At 41.1% G+C, this 17631-nt stretch overlaps 2 long non-coding RNA genes across 2 annotated transcripts in view; one reads left to right on the forward strand and one right to left on the reverse strand.

Annotated features, from left to right (window-relative positions):
* Nucleotides 1-3117: 3117 nt before the first annotated feature.
* Nucleotides 3118-17631, reverse strand: part of LOC129624357 (uncharacterized) — a 62835-nt gene continuing 48321 nt past the window's right edge. Inside the window, exon 3 of the long non-coding RNA XR_008700899.1 lies at nucleotides 3118-3320. This is a non-coding gene — a long non-coding RNA (uncharacterized LOC129624357). The remainder of the gene's footprint in view (nucleotides 3321-17631) is intronic.
* On the forward strand, nucleotides 3327-8626 carry LOC129624360 (uncharacterized). The gene is made up of 4 exons (XR_008700905.1): nucleotides 3327-3749; nucleotides 4321-4437; nucleotides 7138-7307; nucleotides 8389-8626. It is a non-coding gene; the product is annotated as an uncharacterized LOC129624360 (long non-coding RNA).

Genomic DNA, 17631 nt, shown 5'->3' on the forward strand with positions numbered 1-17631 from the left:
ATTTTTTGGTCCTGATTTCATTGCCCGGAAACTCTAATAAAATGTTGATTAGAACTGATGCAGTCATCTCTGACTTATTACTGATCTCAGGAGAAAAGCTTTTAATATTTCCCCATTAAGTACAAAGTTTGATGTAGGTTGTTGCAGAAACATTTTTAATTTTAAATTAAAGAAATTTCTTTCTGTTTCTAGCTTTCTGCAAGTCCTTTGGGAAGCTGAAATTTACCAAATAATTATGCTGCATCTATTGAGATGATCATATAATTTTCCCCCTTTATTCTGTTAAGACAGAAATTTGCATTGGTTGATTTTTCTAATGTTAAACAATCATGCATTCCTAGAATAAGCTCAACTTGGTCATGATAATTAATTCATTTTATATATAATATTGAATTCTATTTGTAAATATTTTGTTTATGATTTCTGCAACTAGGCTTATGAGTGTGAAAAGCCTATAACATTCTTTTCTTGTTCCGTTTTTATCAGATTCTTATGTCAAGGGCTATCTCTGGAATTTTGGCCCTTGAAGTCCTGGCTGCCATGGTTGTTTTCTGGTATCTTCAAATAGCTGAGTTCTTTTAAAAATTGCTCTTCAGCTCTTATAATTGTGCTCAGGGGAGGGTCTGTCATAAGCTACTCGATGATAGCCACAAACAAAACTTTTGCCTTTTACAAATGTGATGAACCAACAAAACTTCAAACAAATCCCTAACCATTAGTTAACCTTTTGACCTCTTTCAGTTCCTGAAAAATTCTTTGGTTACTCAAAGTGTACTTTTGACTTTCAGTGGCACTTACTGCTCACATCTGTTAAAATAGAGTTGTAGGGGAATAAATGAAAAATTAATTATAGACACAATATCCTGTCCCCATAAAGAGGAAAAATCCAATTTAGTTGAAAAATGTTAATGTGTCTGTCTTTGATATTCTTCAAGTATTAATCAATTATTATAGTAAAAAGGCACCATAGTGCCCTCAATGATAGAACTCAAAAATTTCATTGAACAGAAGAGGGGGGCCTAACTATTCATATCCTATAACAACTATCAGGAAGAGAAAGACTTTATCTGGGCAGCAAGATGAACAAATTATATTTATTAATTTTAAACAGATGTTAAATAAATTTCTTGGATTTGGCTAAGGAATATGGCACGCATCCTATAGTTACGAAATATATGGAAAGGTCAATCTGAAATAGAAATATCTACGAAGAGGAGGGTGAGGTAAGAATAGAGAAGTTGACATAATTCTTTTTTTTTTAAATCCTACTATTTGCCAGGTGCTTTGTGTGGGGGCTCTGTTGGCATTCTCACTTAATCCCTGCAAACATGAGATATTTTTAAGATTTTCTTTGATGTGGACCATTTTTAAAGTCTTTTTTAAATTTGTTACAATATTTCTTCTGTTTTATGTTTTGGTTTTTTGGCCACCAGACATGTGGGATCCTACAGGGATCGACCCCTCACACCCTGTATTGGAAGACAAAGTCTTAACCACTGGACCACCAGAGAAGTCCCCCATAATGAGGTATTTTTATTCCCACTTTATAAAAAAGGAAATTAAGCCTCAGTTAGAATAAACAACTTTTTCTAAAAATCACAAAGACAGTAAGTGGGATTCAAATCAAGCTGTTTGACTCCAGAGTCCATACACTTCCTACTAAACCAGGCTGAGATTACACAGAAGACAACCTAGGTTTTCTTATCAGTAAAGATTAGATTCTCTATTAGTAAGCCCTGTAAAAGGGAATTGTGGGAAGGAAGAGTTTAGTTGTGTGTTCATGGTTTGTTGGGTAAGGATTTTATTTGGGGTGTGTATTTCCTTTGTCTCTGGAGTTCTTGCTATATTCTCAAATAAAAACATTTCCTGTTTACTACTGACTGGGCTCACATCCAATAACCAAGCAATATAAACAAATTCCAACATTTTTCTATCCAGTGTGGAGTTAACATTCCATGTGTCTATGACTGACCTGCTCAGTGGTCTAGGAAACAGTGCCAATTAAGGCCAGGTCATGGGTTAGATCTGTATTTTCTAAATGTGTTTTATAGAACACATTAGTTTTACATGATAGAGATGGATATTATTCAGGAAAAATTAATTTTTTAGATTAGGGATGGTTTATAGCCAAATATGTTTAATAAAATCTGGATTAAATCAAGTTAAACAAATTTATTTCAGACTTTTCTACACCTGAAATATTAATATATACTCTTTAGAGGTAGGTATAGTGTAGGTATTTTCAAAATTTATTTGGCTCCAAAATGCTGTATCTGAGGAACATCTCCTAGAATGGTTGTTACAAGACCATACTTAGGGGAGGGAGGGGTTATGTGTTTCATAGGCCAATTAGTTTTGCAGCAACACACTACACCGTTGGCCACAGGAGGAAGATATAAAAGTATTGTGTACTGAAAATCTGCACAATCTAAAAGTTGAGAATTACATTTCATTCAGTGGATTTACTGAGGACTTAAGCCCAGGAGACAGCCTCTCAGATTGCTCTAGGGAAGAGATCAGGGAGGAGCCAGGATATATAGGAATTTTGCAAAAAACCAAACAAACGAAAAAGCAGGTAGTGGGAACATTATAAAAGATTATTGTCAATTAAAGAAAACTAGATCTCAAGTTAACAGATTTAGTGCTTTCCTGTGTATGGGAAGATACCGGAGCAAGGGCTTATTGACCTTGTTCCTTTGATAAGCACCTTAACTATCTAAGGCCAGTATCCTGCTTTTCTCCATCCTGAATCCCCTCAGGGTACATCTTTGGGGTTAGCTGCAGAGGCTGGTGGCTTGATGGCTACAACATCCTTTGTTTACTGACATGGGAGGCAACATTCTTCATCCACAGTATAGACAAAGCAGCCCCATGGTCTGGGCCACCTGGTGAAGAGGTATAGATCCCATCACAAAAGGGTTAGAGAGCCTGAGTGACCTCCTGAAGGCTTAGTGTAGAGGGGACTCCTGCATGGGAGTCTATTCTACATTCTAAGATTCTCTGTTTCTGTGAAAACCATAATTCCTTCTAGAAAAAAAAAAAAGTGGCAACTTATAACTATGTATATTAATTAGATAATGACTCTGCAGTCATAACAAAGAGATCCACAATACAAGGTTTAAATAAAACAGAAGTTTATTTCTTCTGTAGAAGTCCCAAGGGGAGTACTTCGGTTGCTAGGTTGGCTGGATTCTGGGAGATGCCTCAGGGTCCCAGGTTCCTTCCATCTCATTGCTCTGCTCCCGTGGGGCATTAGCCTCTTCTCCATGACTGCAGCTGACTCTCTGGTAGGTGTGCTTTCCATTTAATGAAAGAGAGTCCTAGGCAAGCAATTTTCTTTCAATTAGCTTAAGCTGAAGTCACTAGCATCAGATCATCCCCAAGTTTACTGATTGAGGGACAATAGAATCACATAGTCATGCTAGCTGCAAAGTTGACTGGGAAATTCAGTCTCTAACTAGGCAGTTAGGTGACCAGTTAATAAGAAAGGAAGAAGAGATTTTTAGAAGAAAAACTAAGATTCTGCCACACTGTAGTTGAGATAAACACTAGCTGGTAATCACTACCTGGGCATGACTCCATTTATTAATGAACGGCCAGTTTAGGCTGACCAAATCCTTCCAAGAAAAATATTGAGTTCCTGTCAGTGTGATACTCAAGTACTCCAATTACGAAGCAAGGAATTTCTCAGAACAGCTCTGATTATCTGTCTGGGCTGAGGATCAGTGCTGAAAGTCTGAGCTTTAAGAGTCAGTAAACAATTCATAGTCTATTTCCTTTTAGGCTTGTTTCTTATTGTCCTTTAGTTTCCTTAGCTAATTTTTTTATTTTTTAATGTCTCAAGATGGGAGGAAAATTGGCAAATCTAGAATTTCAACAATTTCAGCAACCTATCACACTATGGGGACCAGCTCCCGGGGTATGGTAAAAAATAAAATAAAAATAATAGTGATACAGTCCCTCAGATAGGAAACCAACTGTCCTGTAAATATTTTTAATTTTTGGTTTATTATAATGTTTTGACATCTTTAGAAAACCTTTCTGGCTGGGGAGAGACTGTCTACCTGGGCTAGCTAATTTGTAGAGACATGAAAAAGGACCCAGTCAGGAACATGCCCTTGTTATGCAAACTAACCGGTCCAGAGCTCTACTTCCTCTATTGGGCCCACAGGCCCCAGGAGGCAATATTCCTCTGCCTTCGTCATCCCTGAGCCAAGTTCCAGGCTTCTAGGGACCACCCCAAGAGCCCAAAGCCTTCAGAACTTACTCAAAGTAGCCAATCCTAAACTGTTGACCCTGCTCTGTGTTGCTTTTGCCAAGGAAACGCCAATAAAGTCTCTGGGCTAAAGTTTCCCCTCCCTCTTGCCTTCTGCCTCCTGGCCACCCTGATGATTTTCCCATGTAGCCTTGCGTGGCGTGCTGTGCTCTTATGGACCTGTGAGTATAACAAACTTTATTTTTTCCTGAGCCTTTCTGCTGTCACCTTTTCTGGCCACACCTAACTGGCCATTTCATAAAAGAATACAAAACAGCAGGCTAGAGGGGTTTACACAACCCATGCAGAGCCCCCAAAACAGTCTGCTGGTCTGCCTGCCTTGCATTTCACTTCATCCCTCCCTAAGGACTGCTGTCACTTGTCCCAGGATTTTCGGTTCTGCTCCTTTCCTTAGAATTATTCCCATGCAAGGGCGACACTCCCCTTTGCAAAGCCAAGGTCACGACCAAGTCTGCAGAGGAGGTGGAGTCCATGTGGAACAATTCAGGGGATGAAATCCCCAAAATCACTTCTCTGACCACCTGCAGCAGGGATTTCACCATCTCGGAATTACTGGGGATTTGAAACTCTCTGAGGTCTTTAAGAGATCCTTCTTAAAGTGAAAATACCTCAGGAGAGGAAAATATCACAAGTTAATTATCCTTAGACCTGGTCATTGGGACCACCTGGAGAGTCCCCGCTGCCCCCCCCCCCCCGCCCCCACCTACTAAGTAAGAAGCTCTGGAGTAAGACCTAGACTTTTATATTTTATTTTCAACTTTCCAGATAATTCTATGCCCAGGTTTTGGAACCAGGGACTTATGCCATCCTCAGTTAATAATTCTGAGGATTCATCAACACCTGAGAGATGTTTTCAGAAATGATAGTCTGGGAAAGGAAAGAGCGAGAATGGGAAGGCTCTGGAATTCCATGGAAAGGCTTGAGAAACTAGCATGGCTCCTTCTCAGTCTCATGTTTAGCCTTGACTCAAAATGGCTATTTGCAAAACAAGACCCCTCTTTAGCAATTTTAGATCAGACACCTTATGGAAATGTCTGATCCCATTCTATTTGTGTAGCTCCAGCTTCTTGGGTTGGAGAAGGCAATGGCACCCCACTCCAGCACTCTTGCCTGGAAAATCCCATGGATGGAGGAGCCTGGTGGGCCGCAGTCCATGGGGTCGCTAAGAGTCGGACATGACTGAGCGACTTCACTTTCACTTTTCACTTTTCATGCAATGGAGAAGGAAATGGCAACCCACTCCAGTGTTCTTGCCTGGAGAATCCCAGGGATGGGGGAGCCTGGTGGGCTGCCGTCTATGGGGTCGCACAAAGTTGGACACGACTGAAGTGACTTAGCAGCAGCAGCTCTCGGGTGGCTCAGTGGTAAGGAATCTGCCTGTAATGTAGGAGGTACAGAAGACATGGGTTTCTTCCCTGAGCTGGGAAGATCCCCTGGAAAAGGACATAGAAACCCACTCCAGTATCCTTGCATGGAAAATTCCATGGAGAAAGGAGCCTGGCAGACTACAGTCCATGGGTTCACAAAAGAGTCAGACACGACTTAACAATTAAACCACCACAATTCTGTTTATAATTGCCAGGAAATATTAAGCAGCATTTTATTTTTATCTTTTTGTTTTCCCCTCATTTGTAAGATCAAATAGAGTAAGGGTGTTGGAGTTGGAATAATCTCCCAAATACCGGGAGGAATCCTTAAAAGGTTTAAATGACTCCATCCTCACTTGCAGCCAGGTCTACAGAACTTCTAGGAAAGGCGTTGGTTCCCTTTCCTGAGACTGAAAGAGAAAGACAAGCCACAGGATCCTGCAGTTTCCTCTGTCTGTGTGTATTAGAATCTTCAGATCAGGGGCCTGTTCCTTACTTCTGACTTCATCTTTTCTGCTTGATAGTCAAGTCTATTTTCTCTTGTTTTCTACCTTCTGGAGAAATGGAGAACAGCTGTTGGGGGACCGCCTGATCCCTGAAGGCTGAAGAATTCCCCCATTAACATTCTTTTTTTCAGACTAACTCTGATTTCCATAACCTTTCTTAGGGTCTCATTTCTTATTCCTGTATTTTTATAGCTCTCTTTTGGATGTAGTTTCTTATAACAAGAAATGAATCAATGCCAAATATAACCAGAGAGTTCTTTCCCGTATTTTCTGAGACGTTCTCCAATTAATATGGTCATCCCCATTTTTAAAACAACAGCTTTGCTGGCTATTGCTAATTTAGATTCAATTTGTGGTCCACATGTTCTTGGCTTATTGGGGAAAGCTGCTTGGTGTAAAGAAAATAGCTCCAGGCTAGAAATGCAGGGGCTTATGTTTTAGACCAATTTTGTCACAATTAAACTGTATATCTCCTTTTTTACTTTTTAAAATGCATTTTTTTGGCAACTGGAGAGGGCCCGTTCGCAGGCACCAAGGACCTACCACAGCCAAAAGTAAAAATAAAATCCAAAATAAAATACCTAAGTATTTGAAATCCATTCTTAACATACTTTTATTTTTTAACTTAGTGCATTTGCTCTGTAATATAATTACTAATAAACTTGGGTTTGTGTCTAGCTTCTTAAAAAATGCATTTTGACAGCTTGTTACATCTACAAAGTAAATCAGATGAACTGGTTGACCTTTAAATTCACTCCCACTATAAATCCTTATTCCTACTTCTTAAAATTTTGATTCATTTCAGATTTTTCAGTGAAGTGATCTAGGCACCCACAGCACTTTATTTGTACATTTCTTAGAGCTGTATCACTTTCTGCCTATAATATAATCTCTTTTTTAAAGACTTTTTAAAAATGTGGATCATGTTTTAAAGCCTTTATTGAATTTGTCACAATATTGTTTTATGTTTTGGCTTTTTGACCATGAGGCACGTGGGATCTTAGCTCTGGGACCAGGAATCAAGCCTGCACCCCCTTCACTGGAAGACAGGGACTGCTCCTGACTGCCACAGAAGTCCCTGGAATATAATCTTTGTGTTGTACAATGCATGCCACAGCTTTCCTGCTAGACCAAAAACTCCTTAAAGGCAGAGCCCAGGTAACTCCATGACTGGCTTGAGCACAGTGCTTGACAATAAACATTTGTTGAATGAGTCTGTGTGTGAATGTTTAATGTTCCTCTGGCAAGTCAAAAGTAACAATTTGGGGACCAGGCAAATTTGTCCTCTGTGCCCCTGTAGCTTTATTTCTGGATCCCTGTCCCTCCCCTGTGGTGAGAAGCATCCACCGTGCGTACTGGCCTCTTGTGGGTAGTTTACTGCATGTTCCTGCATCAATGACAGGACTGATAACTGTGGATAAACAAGATCGTTTTCCCCAGGAGGGACTCTGAGACTTCTAGGACTTTCAGTCAAAGAGAACAAAGATGCCACAGTGCTGGTCAGAAAGAAAGAAAGCCTAGGTTAGGAAATCAGAGAAAAGTGTGAGTTGAAAAAGAAGCATTTGAAGTAGAAGGAGAACAGATCCCCTGAGCAACCCAAAACAAAGAGATTAAACTCTTCCCAAAGGTTGCAGGCAGAAGCATGGTATTAGGGGACTTCCCTGGTGCTCCGTTGGCTAAGACTCTGCAAAACCCAGTGCATCGGGCCCAGGTTCAATACCTGGTCAGGACACTAGATCATGCATGCTGCAACTAGAGTTCACACAGCACAACTAAAATCTGGCACAGCCAAATGAAAGAAAAAAGATATTTGGACTCAGGGAAATTGGGGAGAATGGTCTCAAAAGCTAGACACTTACCGGCTCTGGGAAACCATGATTTCCTCACTTGTAAATACTTTGAACTTCTGTTGACTCACTGGCTGGAGACAGCCTGTATTACAGCAGACCAGAGACCAGAAGGGCATGGAGTGAGTATTGTCATGATGACAACTTACAAATTGGATTTGGGGGTTGGGGTGAGAGATTGGAGGGCTTCCAGGCTGAAAGCACAACATGGCGGCCCCCAGCGCTCTGGGGAACACACTGATAATGAGCTGTCTGCTGCTTCTGCCTCCATCCCAGGAGGTCAGCAGTAGGCACAGCTAACTGCTGCTGACCATTCTTTATGCTCTTTTCTTGGAAGACATTGGGTAGGCCTAATAAAAGAGAGATTGCAATTTATTTTTAATCTTTCTTAGGTCTTTGACTCAGTGGGACAGAATTCAATGTGGGTGAGAGTACCAGAATTCAACAGAGACACCACAGATACTGACGTTCACACAGAGGTTGCCGCCCAGTACCTTCTATAAGCCAGAGATTCAGGGGTGACCTGGCCAAACCAATAAAATTTTGTGTGTAAACCAGCGCTTTGTGACAACCTAGAGGGGTAGGATGGGGAGGGAGGTGGGAGGGAGGTTTAAGAGAGAGGGGACAAGTATATACCGATGATGATTTGTGTTGATGTATGGCAGAAACCATCACAATATTGTAAAGTGATTATCCTCCAATTAAAAATAAAATTTAAAAAAATTTGTGTGTAGAGTGAAGATATGTTCTGAGCACCAGTCACACTCCACTCCCCATCCCCCTTGTTTTCAGCTCATACTGAAACAATTTGATGCTGCTTCTAATGAGCTTGAGGCCAAGGACTCTAAAGAACAGTACAAGAAGCACCTTCTTATCTGAAGATGATACAATTTTATTAACACATGCTAGAAATGGCCTTCCAAGAAAATTGTCCTTGTCATTTGGTAACTTCCAGAAAGAACGGTCACAAATGAACTGTCCTAAGATCAAGGGCATCATTTCTAGCAATCAACGCCTAGCTTCCTCCAGATGTATTAGCTAGTTACAGAGTCAATGAAGCATCTTGTTCTAAGTATGGTCTCTGGGGTTACTCTACCAGAGTTTGAAACCTGGTTCTACCTCGTAGTCATTGGATGACATTTATTTAATAGCTCTTGGCCTCAGTTTGTTCATCTGTAAATTGGGAATATAATAATAATGATTCATATCTCATAAGGTTGTTGTCAAGATTGAAGGTATTTACACATAAAATGTTTAAAACAGTGCTCAAGAAATATTGCTCAGTTGCTTCAGTTGTGTCTGACTCTGCAACCCCATGGACCATACCCTACCAGGCTCCTCTGTCCATGAGCTTTTCCTGGCAAGAATACTGAAGTGGGTTGCCATTTCCTTCTCCAGGGGATCTACCCAACCCAGAGATTGAACCTGAGTCTCCTGCATCTCCTGCACTGCAGATGGATTCTTAACTTCTGAGCCACCAGGGAAGCCCCAAGAAATATTAACTATCTATATATGGACCACGTCCCGTCTACCAGATGATATCATCTGTTAACACACAGTTGCTTACTTCTCAAGAAACTAAAAAAGCCCAGTGACTCAAAGCAAAGGATTCTGTAGGTTTTATTACTGTGTAGCTTTTGTTGGCAATTTTGGTTGTTGCTGTTGTGTGGTTCAGATGTTTAACAGTCTACTTGGTTATGTCTACTTTAAAATAATTCTCAAATTAGAATTATTGCAGCAGTGCTCAATGGTGTAAAACTTGGGACTCTCTCTCATCTATATGCCCGTGAGGTAGTGAACATTCAAAATAACATTCCAAGGACACTCTTGGCCCAGCCCTCCCTTGGTTCAACTCAAAGCAACAGTGGGGGTGTTTTTTAGTTAGGTATGGTCCTTGTCTGGTTCCTAAATGTTTGTAACAGTATATCAGTGCTACCTCCAGATTGACTGATTTTTAAAACGTATGGTTTTGTATTAGACTTGTAACGTTGGAGAGCTGCATTCCAGATATCCATCGGAGGGTATGATTTCTAGCATATTGCTACAAGTTATGAAGATACCAAAAGCCTTGCTGAGAAAAATAATATTCATGGAGGATTGTGTGTCTTTCCATTCTCTTAGGTCAGTGGTTTCCCAGATTTTTATATTTCACAGGCTAGTTTAAAAAAAAATTTTTTTTAATGCTGTTTACTGACATAGGTTGCTAACTTATTTTTATCAAGTAAGGATATAACAAAAGGACTGTCTTTTTTTTTTTTTTTTTTTCTTTTAAGGACAGTATTTTAAACTGAAGTCTTATGGGAAGTTAGTGTTATGGAAAATTCACTAGTGACTGCACTGTTTTTTTAATTTTCATCATGAACCCATGGAACTTTCATCACTGCCTACCAGACTGGCATTTGAGAAGAGCTAGATAATTTATAACTTATCCCTGGATGAAACCAGATCACTAGTGACTTTACACCTGGGATGTATCATGGCAGGTACCTGAAAAGTACTTCTACTGAATTGCACTTTGATATAATCCTCTTGGCTAAGTGAAGAGTATGATCAAAAGGGGTCCTTTGAAGTGAGTCACTTCCTTTAGTCCAAAGATGTTGCAAAGACATAATTATTTACATTATCCAGAGTTTTCTCTTGGAAGACCTACTGAAGAAATCTCACTCTGGCCTTAATGACCAAAGGACTTGGACTTATCTAAGCAACAGATTAACTCTTTATCTTTTATGTTATATGACTCCCTTTAGCCCCCTTCACACATTCTCCTAGAAGTTTTTAACTCAATTGTATAACACACCTCTGGAAGCACATAGCTTTCAGGAAATCTAATTTGCACATTTCCCTTGCTCCCGGTTCCATCTTCTACCATCATTTTCCCTTTGCCTCACTTGTTTTCAATCCCTCTGGCCTTGCTGTATTACTTATTTCTTTGAAAGCCATCTTAAATCCTTTCCAGAGCTAGTCGGGATGTACTTAAGTACATAAATTAGTGAACAGAGGCCCACCTGTGTCCTAGATAGGGCTTCATGAGGACTTCTAGCTGCCAGAGGACCACATTTAGAACTTGTCTGCACAGATTTCTCAGGGGTGATTGGACAAAAAATCTGCACATATAGCCCATTAAGATGCTGACAGCTGATACTAGCCTGATTGCTGTCCTGCTCCATATTTTAACAGGAGCTATCAAAGCCTTAGGGGCTTCCCTGGTGGCACAGTGGTAAAGAATTAGCCTGCCAATGCAAGAAATGCGGGTTCAATCCCTGGGCTGGGAAGATCCCCTGGAGGAGGAAATCTCCAAAATCCCCTAGAGAGGCAACCCACTCCAGTATTCTTGCCTGGGAAATCTCATGGACAGAGGAGTCTGGTGGGCTACAGTCCACAGGGTTGTAAAGAGTCAGACACGAATTAGCACCTGAGTATGCAGATGGGGAAACAGTGGAAACAGTGTCAGACTTTATTTTTCTGGGCTCCAAAATCACTGCAGATGGTGACTTCAGCCATGAAATTAAAAGACACTTACTCCTTGGAAGGAAAGTTATGTCTAACCTAGATAGCATATTCAAAAGCAGAGACATTACTTTGCCAACAAAGGTTCGTCTAGTCAAGGCTATGGTTTTCCCTGTGGTCACGTATGGATGTGAGAGTTGGACTGTGAAGGAGGCTGAGCGCCGAAGAATTGATGCTTTTGAACTGTGGTGTTGGAGAAGACTCTTGAGAGTCCCTTGGACTGCAAGGAGATCCAACCAGTCCATTCTGAAGGAGATCAGCCCTAGGATTTCTTTGGAAGGAATGATGCTAAAGCTGAAACTCCAGTACTTTGGCCACCTCATGCGAAGAGTTGACTCATTGGAAAAGACTCTGATGCTGGGAGGGATCGGGGGCAGAAGAAGAAGGGGATGACAGAGAATGAGATGGCTGGATGGCATCACTGACTCGATGGACGTGAGCCTGAGTGAACTCTGGGAGTTGGTGATGGTCAGGGAGGCCTGGCGTGCTGCGGTTCATGGGGTCGCAAAGAGTCGGACACGACTGAGTGACTGATCTGATCTGATCTGATCTGATGCATGCAAGCATCAAGGCCTCACCTTATGTAAATGAGGTAGGAGTTTCAAGTGCTGTAGAAAAGCCAATAGAAAGATGCTTGGGGGAAAACGACCCTTAAATTAGTCTTTGTCCAATCACAGATCTCAGTCTATTACAGGGTTATAATGACACCACCCTTATGGCAGAAAGTGAAGAGGAACTAAAAAGCCTCTTGATGAAGGTGAAAGAGGAGAGTGAAAAAGTTGGCTTAAAATTCAACATTCAGAAAACAAAGATCGTGGCATCTGGTCCCATTACTTCATGGGAAATAGATGGGGAAACAGTGGAAACAGTGTCAGACTTTATTTTTTGGGGCTCTAAAATCACTGCAGATGGTGACTGCAGCCATGAAATTAGAAGATGCTTACTCCTTGGAAGAAAAGTTATGACCAATTTGCCAACAAAGGTCTGTCTAGTCAAGGCTACGGTTTTTCCAGTGATCATGTATGGATGTGAGAGTTGGACTGTGAAGAAAGCTGAGTGCCAAAGAATTGATGCTTTTGAACTGTGGTGTTGGAGAAGACTCTTGAGAGTCCCTTGGACTGCAAGGAGATCCAACCAGTCCATTCTGAAGGAGATCAGCCCTGGGATTTCTTTGGAAGGAATAATGCTAAAGCTGAAACTCCAGTACTTTGGCCACCTCATGCAAAGAGTTGACTCATTGGAAAAGACTCTGATGCTGGGAGGGATTGGGGGCAGGAGGAGAAGGGGACGACAGAGGATGAGATGGCTGGATGGCATGACTGACTCGATGGACGTGAGTCTGAGTGAACTCTGGGAGTTGGTGATGGTCAGGGAGGCCTGGCGTGCTGCGATTCATGGGGTCGCAAAGAGTCAGACACGACTGAGTGACTGAACTGAACTGAACTGAAAGTTAGAGTTATGACTAACTTTTTTATTGGGATGAACTTTTTGGTCAACCCAATTTTTTAAAAAAATATATAAGTTCTATGGAAAATTAGCTTTATGGAACATAAATAGAACCAACCAACAGAGTGTATGTGTATGTATATGCATATACATTTGGAGAGAGAGAGAAATCAAGGAGCAGGGGAAGAGGGAGTCAGAGAGAGAGAGAGAAAGAGAAGGGGAGAGATTATTTTAAGGAATTGGCTCACAAGATTGTAGAGGCTTGGTAAGACCAAAAGTTGCAGAACAGGCTAGCAGGCTGGAGACTCAGAGAAGAACTGATGCTGCAGTTTGAGTCTAAAGGCAGAATTTTCTCTTCCTCAGGGAAAGTCATTCTTCACTTAAGACTTTCAACTGATTAGATGAGGCTCACCCACATTGCAGGGAGCAATCTGCTTTACTCCAATCAGATTTAAATGTTAAATGTCCACTGATTTAAATGTTAATGTCCTCCATAGAACATCTTCACAGAAATACCTAACATACTGTTTAACCAAATATCTGGACATGTGGCCCGGCCAAGTTAACATGTAAAATCAACGATCACATGCACCTTAGTTTAGATTCACACAGATGAAGGAAAATAGTAGGTTTTGCCTAAACTACACAAGTTACTGTGGCCATAAAGACCAGATTCTAAAAGGCCGAGCCAGTGGTGTGATGGAGCCAGCTCCTATTGGCTCTTGACTGCTGACTGTGCCAGCAATTAAGCGACGTCAAGTCAATGACGTCACTCTGGTAGCATGGAATCATCCATGGGCAAGGGACTCTATAAACTGGGAGGAGAGCAGGGAGGTGGGGATCGGGGAGCCAAACAGCTGACCTACCATCATGCCATTGGATGTGTCAGCTTTTTAATATGTGTTAATAAGTCTGCTATTTGGCATAACACGCATGCTAACAAGTCCAACAATGGGGTATTTATAATTCTAACAATAAAAATAAAGTCCAAATAGTTTCAAAACATCCATTGGTTTCTCTTAGTCACACTTTCAAACTGGCAGAACAAACAGTAACTAATACCGTCAGCTGATAGGGGCTCATTATGCTAACTGGTGTGATACCTTATATGAATTGATCCATATGGAGACAGCACATTGACTATCATTCCGTTTGCTTAAAAAACAATTGTTGCATTCCTATAGGAACACAACTGGCAAAATCCAACCTATGGGGAAGTGTATAGGACCACACAATCAGTGTTTTCAACAGATCTACTGAGAGAGAAACTTAAAGATTAGAGCAGCACTTCCAAACTTTATATCAGAATCACCTAGAAGGCAGCTTGCAGTGTCCCACCTTCAAAGTTTCTGACTCAGTAGGTCTTGGCTACTAATGCCAGAGAAACTGCATTTCTAAGAAGACCCTAGCTGGTACTAATGATGCTTGTCTGAGACCCACACTTTGAGAACCACTGGATTAGTGACTCAGGAGACCAATTTACGGATTACAATATATGGACCTTGCATGCATGCATGCTAGGTCACTTCAGGTATCCGACTCTTTGCAACCCTATGGACAGGCTCCTCTGTCCATGGAATTCTCCAGGCAAGAATACTGGAGTGGTTGCCAGGCCCTCCTCCAGGGGATAATCCAGACCCAGGGATCGAACCCGTGTCTCTTATGTCTCCTGCATTGGTAGGTGGGTTCTTTACCACTAGCACCAGTATGGACCCTAAACAAGTTGTGGAAAAATTTAGATAATTGGGAAAATATGACTAGTGACTATTTGCTAACATTAATCAATTGTTCTCTTCTTTAGGCATGATAATTATATTCTGATCGTGCTTTTATTAAAAAGTACTTACATTTTAGAGATACATACTAAAGCACTAGAGTGGAACTGATATGATGTGTAGGATTTACTGCAGAACAATCTACAGAGTGGTAGTGAGTAGCAGGAACACTGCAGAAAAAAACAAGAGTGGCCAGAGTGAATAACTGTTGATTATGGGTGATGGGTAATTGTTATTGCATGTTATTCTTTCTGCTTTTGTGTATTCCACTGTAAAAAGTTTTAAAAAGAAAGAAGTGCACACGAATCCTTTTCAAAGTTCTTTTCACTTCTCCAGACATGCCATCTTTATTTTTTAATTACTTTTCATTTTAAAAAGGGCTTCCTAGGTAGCTCTAGTGCTAAAGATCCCGCTTACCAAAGCAGGAGACATAAAGAGACAAGGGTTTGATCCCCGGATCAGGAAGATCCCCTGGAGGAGGGCATGGCAACCCACTCCAGAATTCTTGCCTGGAGAATCCCATGGGCAGAGGAGCCTGGTGGGCTACAGTCCATGGGGTCACAAAGAGTCGGACACAAACAACTGAACACATACACATTATAAAAACCAAGGCAGAGATGTCATTCACAAAAAGGGCAAAACCTAGAAAAGCAAACAACCCAATCAAAAAGTGGGAAAGGGACCTGAAGAGACATTTCTCCAAAGAAAACATACAGATGGCTAACAAGCACTTGAAAAGATGCTAAACATCACTCACTATTAAAGAAATGCAAATCAAAACTACAATGAGATACTGCCTCACATCAGTCAGAATGGCCATCATCAAAAAGTCTACAAGCAATAAATGCTGGAGAGGGTGTGAAGAAAAGGGAACACTCTTGCATTGCTGGTGGGAATGTAAACTGATACAGCCACTATGGAAGATGGTATGGAGATTCCTTAAAAAGCTAGGAACAAAACCACCATGTGACCCAGCAATCCCAGTCCTAGGCATATACCCTGAGAAAACCAAAATTGAAAAAGACACATGTACCCCACTGTTCATTGCAGCACTCTTCACAATAGCTAGAACATGGAAGCAACCTAGATGTCCATCGACAGATGAATGGATAAAGAAACTGTGGTACATATACACAATGGAATATTACTCCACCATAAAAAGGAATACATTTGAGTCAGTTCTAATGAGGTGGATGAACTATTATACAGAGTGAAGTAAGTCAGAAAGAGAAATATAAATACCATATACTGATACACATATATGGAATCTAAAAAGATGGCACTGATGATTTATTTTCAGGGCAGCAATGGAGAAACAGACACAGAGAACAGACCTATGGACATGGGGGAGGACAGGCAGGAGAAGGGGAGATGTATGGAAAGAATAACACGGAAATTTACATTACCATATGTAAAATAGATAGCCCATGGGAATTTGCTGTATGACTCAGGGAATTCAAACTGGGGCTCTGTGACGGGCTGAAGGGTGGGATGGCGAGGGAGATAGGAGGGAGGTTCAGGAGGGAGGGGACATGGGTGTACCTATGGCTGATACTCGCTGATGTATGACAGAAAACCACAAAACTCTGTAAAGCAATTATCCTTCAATTAAAAAATTAAAAAGAAAAAAAGGGCAAAACTTTCCTTAATTATTTTTTAATCAGAAAAAGCAATAAATGCAATCACATCCTGTTACAACTCAGAGTCAAGAATGATAAACGCTTACAGCACTTCCATCTGTCAGGATGTACATGCGGGCATCATCTGCCCAGTGTAGACTCTGCCCTCTCTACTCCTCACTTCTCCCCTTTTCACAGCAAACCTGCCCTACTTACTCCATGATGACACCCAGGAGCCACACTGAGCCAGGAGGCTGCTTCCCAACAATTTGCAAAGACTGGGAGTGAGAGGGACCCAAAGATTGATGCTCCTTCCTGCTGTGACATCACAGCTGGGATCTGATCAGGTACAATACCCACAAATTTTATTGCAAATAGGAAAAAAAAAAAAAAAGGAACAGAAAGACATGGCAAAAAGAAATTCGATTTAAATAGACCAGGGCTTTTCTTTGTATGAGTGTGTTTCCTTCTTCCCCAGAGGTAAGCACTGACCACAGCATTTTAGAACCGGAAGAAACCCTTAGAATATCTATAGTCCATACTGTTCGTTTCATAAAGGAAGAAATTGATACCCAGAGAAGGTAAATGATGTGGCTAGCATGAAAAAACTAGCTATTGGCAGAACCTTTCTTGCATTTTCAAAGTTTTTTGGTTAAATGAAAGGAAAAATAGGAAGGAGAAAGTGAAGGGTAAATTCCTGGAGTACCTGTATTTCAGCACTTGTCCATGGATTGAATTTTTAAAATGAAATTCTAGGTACCCGTTAATGTTTTGTTCTATAATTGGAAATAGAGTTGAGAGTAGAGTCTATCAATGAACTCAGCAGAAAGCATTTGCAGGACTCCCCTGGTGGTTCAGTGGCTAAGACTCCACGCTCCCAATGCAGGGGCCCTGGGTTCAATCCCTGGCTGGAGAACTAGATCCCAAATGCTATAACTAAAGATCCCCTGTGCTGCAACGAAGACCTGGTGCAGCTAAATAAATATTTTTTTTTAAAAGAAAGAAAACACTTGGTAATTTAAGAGTTAAAGAGGGAACCAGACACTCCTGGATTGCTGTTGCTCCTGAGATACAGTGCTGAAAATAACAGCACCTGTAATACTTTTCAGCCAGTAAAAACAATTGCTAACAGTTTGGAGCACTCTGCACATTTTGGAGCCTCTAAATGTATATTGCCGCCTGCCACACTGTTCCCACAACTCAGCAAGGTAAATTCTACTGTCCTCACTGGGTAGATGTGGAAACAGAGGTTCAGAAAAGTTAATATGGTACCCAGGTTTAGTACTGA

This window comes from Bubalus kerabau, chromosome 12, assembly GCF_029407905.1.
Source record: "Bubalus kerabau isolate K-KA32 ecotype Philippines breed swamp buffalo chromosome 12, PCC_UOA_SB_1v2, whole genome shotgun sequence".
NCBI classification, from domain to species: domain Eukaryota; kingdom Metazoa; phylum Chordata; class Mammalia; order Artiodactyla; family Bovidae; genus Bubalus; species Bubalus kerabau.